Here is a 4,804-nt window from a genome sequence, read left to right on the forward strand (position 1 = left end):
TATTTTCACTATAGGTTAGAATTGGAAAGTCCTAATGCCATAACACCAGGAAAAGGAAGAAAGTGGGTATATAGAAAGTAAAAGGATTGATAGTGGAGGTGGAAGAGTGTAGCATATTAACTCTCAATGATTTATTGTAGACGCAAAGTGAAACCGAAAACTCAGAGTAAGAAGAATTTCAGTGATAATAGTTGTGGAGAAAGACGAGGGATAAAAAGAGCAAACTATGACCAAACACTCCGTAAAATGTTTTGATGGATTCCAATGTTCCTATTAACCCGATGATTCGGGAAATGCTCAGTCATAAAAGGTGGAAGTAGAAAGGCCTTAAAAAAGGCAGCGAGAATGGATCTGTAATACATAAGCGCTTCGTTTAAATGCAAAACCCTCGACTAGTAGAAAGAAAAATAAGTCAAGCTATACGATGAGAGAACTCCGGTATTATAAGAGACTAACCGAGTTGGAAGATCGTTAGGGTTGGCCAATGACTACCGGTACTCGGGAGTTTTTAGTGTGTAAGAACACCCTTAAAAGGGGGGGGGGGGGGGGGGGGGGGGGAGAGAGCAAATCTAATTCTGAAAAGAGGTGTAGCATTGTCAAAATTCCAAAGAAAGAAGGATGTTAGCTTAAAGACGCTAAGACTCGGGACGTAATGGCATATCAAGAATGTATTAAGAGGGAGCAGAAATGAATTAAAGATAAGCAAACCACAAGTGGGCATGAAAAAGGAATTACGATGGATCAAGGAATACTTCATGCAGACGTGAGACATGATTTATAGGCCCGGCATATTCCAAAGAGTAATAAAGAGAGGGAGAAAGGTCTTCAAAATAATTTCACAGAGAATGATGGAAAGGGTGACGAACACAAAGGGCTCCACAGCCGGGAGCTACCCATTAGTAGAGAGACAAGGACGAAAAAAAATGGCATGATTATCAAAGTACTTGCAAGACGAAGAGCGATTATGGCATGATAAATCAAGACTACGATAAAGGAAACAGAGTGAACGCGTGATACGAGTTGATATCTGATTATGTACATAAGAACAAAGAGGTGATGGAGTGCATAGATGAGTCCAATGAAAGAGTTAAGAGCGCGGGAAGAAACTAACCAATGTATAGTATTAAGATACGACGATCGGATTCTAAAAGGAAGGCAATGAACCAACGGAGATGTTGTGGGTTGTAAACTATAACATTCGAGGACGAATGTTTTTAAGGGGGAAGGATGTTACACCCCGTATCTTCGAAGAGCACTTATCAAATTTGAAACATAAGTACGTTGAGTTAAGGTTAAGTAAAATCACTTTGGAATATAAGGAGCAAGCATTATTAAGTATATTTAATGAGTGAAGGATGTATATAAGGTATACTGGAAGGTTTTATAAGGAAATGAGCGGAAGAAATGGAGTAGTACGACTTTGGAGAAAGGATGGGTAAAGTTTCGTGTGAAGATTTTGATCCAACTTGAGGGAAGAATATCTCTTAGCATATGAAGTGTTTTAAGGTTTTTTAAAAGCCTAAAATGAAGTTCTTCGAGTCTAGTTCCAACGCAACAAACCGCTCATCGATAGGACATCAGAGTAGAGAATTATAGACGTTACAAGTTCGGATGGCAAGCTAGGAAAATAGCCTGCGCAAACACGCTGAGCAAATTTTAGGCTCGGGTCAAGGATGAATATTATATGACCTAAGTATAAGAATATATAGATATGACATTTGGAGACCGTATGGCGTAAACTAGTTCATACGTTACTTGATGAAAAGCCTCGTAACCGTAAGCTAAGATGGGGACCACATGCCGGTATTTTATAAAGGACATATGAAAAATTATAAGGGTAGTACATGGCAAGTTGATCAAGTCTTAAGAAGGACCCTTAAGCCAAATGTGGGTGTATGCCCTCCAAAAGGATGATTTAAGGATATGTTTTCGGATTATCTGACTTGAGGATGCCAAAACGCCATGATAGATTTGTAATTTGGAGTCACACTAAAAATTAAAGTTGTAGATAATTGAATTATCTTTCCAACCGCGGGTCACACGATATCAGGATCAAGAGTTATGACCTTTTTACTGAGCAAACACGCAGGAAGAAAAATAAGCCTGCGCGAACACGCCAGAAGGCACCGCGAACGCGCTGACCAAATTTTAGGTCGGTTTGGACAGATTCTGGAACTCTATATAAGGGGGGCTTACCCCCCCCCCCCCCCCCCCCTTCATCAAAAACACCCTGAAAAACCCCTAAAAATTCTGGAAACCTCCCACAACTGCCCAACATCAAATTTTAGCCCGGATCAAGTATAATTCTCGAATTTCGGTCCAGGTAGTTAAAAGATCATATAAAAACACGTTCAAATCAGTTCAAGGTGGGAAAAAGTGAAGATTTAGCAATATTATCGAGAGTAAGGAATGAATCTCTTATTATTAATGTTAATTTCGATTTATTTACGGAGGTAAAGTCGTTAAACATTTGTGTAGCAAGTTGGTTAATTAGGGAAATTGGAAAACACCGTGTGGGGGTATTTTATGGAATATTTTGGTGTTGATAATGATGTTATTGTTGTGGTTGTCGTCGTTGTTGTTGTTATTATTGTTGTTGTGGGTTGCTGAGTTATTATTTCGAGCTGGGCATATAAACAGGGGTGACGCTGTGGCCTTTGTTGTGATATAGATATGTATAAGGCACAATTGACAGGGGGTGACGTTGTGACCTTTGTTGTGATATATATATATATATATATATATATATATATATATATATATATATATATAAGGTACAATTGATAGGGGTGACGCTGTGGCCTATGATGTGATGTTTATATATATGAGGCATAGTTGACAGGGAGTGACGCTATGGCATATGATGTAATGTTTATATATATAAGGCATAGTTGACAGGGGGTGACGCTGTGTCTTATAATGTGATGTGTATATATATATAAGGCACAGTTGACAGGGGGTGATGCTGTGGCCTATGTTGTGATATTTTTAGGGGTGACGATGTGGCCTATGTGGGGGCGTTCATGTGCATTATTATAGATATGTGTTTTTTTTATATAGCCATACTTATTTATTTATCCTTGCACATTCATTGACATGTCTTAGATGTCTTCTATGATTTTAAGTACATGTTGATCTCATGCCTTACATACTCAGTACATCATTCGTACTGACGTCCCTTCTTGTGGCCGCTGCATTCATGCCCGCAGGTGTAGATAGACAAGACGAGGATCTTTCACCGTAGGCTGCCTTCAGATACCAGTTCTGATTGGTGAGCTCCACTTCTTCCTGGAGTACTGCCAAGTCTGGATGTATATATATTTGTATGATTTTTGTTCAGGGCATGTCAGGGGCCCTGTCCCGACTTGTATACTTCAGTCATGTTCATAGAGGCTTTACAGACAGTTCCTGTGTATAGCTTAGTTATGTTTTGTCGGTCATTATATTGGCGTCGTGGGTCCATTGGACATATATTTATTCATGATATTACGTTCATATCTAGCCTTAGCCTAAGTTTGTCATCCAAAATTACTGTTGTTGTAGTTCCCCTGGTTCAAGCCACCATAGTTATTATTGTAATTATCTTGTCCCTGTTGAGGTCTGCATTGATTTCGAGTCTGATTCAGATAGCCTCCTTAGTAGTTCTGCCTTTGGTAATCCCCTTGAGAGTTATTCACATAATTAGCATCTTTAAACTGCATAGGAGACCCCTCTAGATACGGGCCCTCTTGAACTTGGTACATACCCCTGGGAATTCCCGGAACTTCTTCAACAACATTCACTTTCTTCGTTTCTCTATCATCAAGTCTCTTTGTTAACAAAGAAATATTGGTTGCTATCTGAGCTAGAGTCTACTGAGTCTCTTGATTCTCCTTCACAATGTTATGGATCATTGGAGCTCCATAGGCTGCATTGTCAGTACCACCCAAATGCCATGCTTGATTGTTAGTAGTAAGCTTATCAAGCAACTGAGCAACTGAGTGATCCGGGCATATGTCTTGTCCATAAAACACCCACCAGCTGCATTATTCGCCACTACTTGCGTCAATGGATCTAGCCCTCTACAGAACTTATCATCAATATATCTTCTGGAAAACCATAATTTGGACACTTCTGCAAATATTCCTTGAATCTCTCCCAAGCTTCACATAGTTGTTCCCCCGGAAGCTGTTTGAAATCATATATCATGTCACGAATTTAAGCTTTCTTGCTTGGCGGAAACCACTTCTTGAGAAAACCAGCAACTAGCTCTCCACACATATGAATAGTATTGTGGGGCAGCTTCTCAAACCAAACTCTTGCTTCACCGGCTAGAGAGTATTTGAAAACTCTTGGCCAAATAGCATTATCTGGAACAGTATTCTGCATATGTTGGGCGCACACACCCATGAAGTTCTTTATATGTTGGTGAAGGTCATCATCGATAGAGTTCCAAAAATATCCCTCAAGTTTGAGCAGTTGGTAGATAGTGGAGTCAATCTTGCAGATTGCAGCATTCACTCTAGGTGGAATAATAGCATATGCATATTCCACCTCCTCTAACATATCTGTGAAGACATTCTTAACCTCCACTTTCACTTGTGGTTCTTGCACTTGCACTTCCTATTACCACCTACTCTACACCTTCCTCTATTGTTCATGATCACCTGGTTCACAGTAAACAGCAAACAAGGTATGATGGAATAGAAAAAGACTTTAAGTAAAGCATGAACTATTTAGTAATTTCAAAACCGTATTCCCCGGCAATAGTGCCAGAATTTGATACGCTCAAATTACACCTATTAAAAGATGTAAAGCGGACAAT

General features: G+C 39.6%; 1 non-coding gene across 1 annotated transcript; it reads left to right on the forward strand.

Moving 5' to 3' along the window:
* The first annotated feature begins 4,093 nt into the window (after positions 1-4,093).
* LOC132620561 (small nucleolar RNA R71) lies at positions 4,094-4,199 on the forward strand. The gene has a single exon (XR_009575004.1). It is a non-coding gene; the product is annotated as a small nucleolar RNA R71 (small nucleolar RNA).
* The last annotated feature ends 605 nt before the right edge of the window (positions 4,200-4,804 follow it).

The sequence above is a fragment of the Lycium barbarum genome, chromosome 11 (genome assembly GCF_019175385.1).
Source record: "Lycium barbarum isolate Lr01 chromosome 11, ASM1917538v2, whole genome shotgun sequence".
NCBI classification, from domain to species: Eukaryota; Viridiplantae; Streptophyta; class Magnoliopsida; order Solanales; family Solanaceae; genus Lycium; species Lycium barbarum.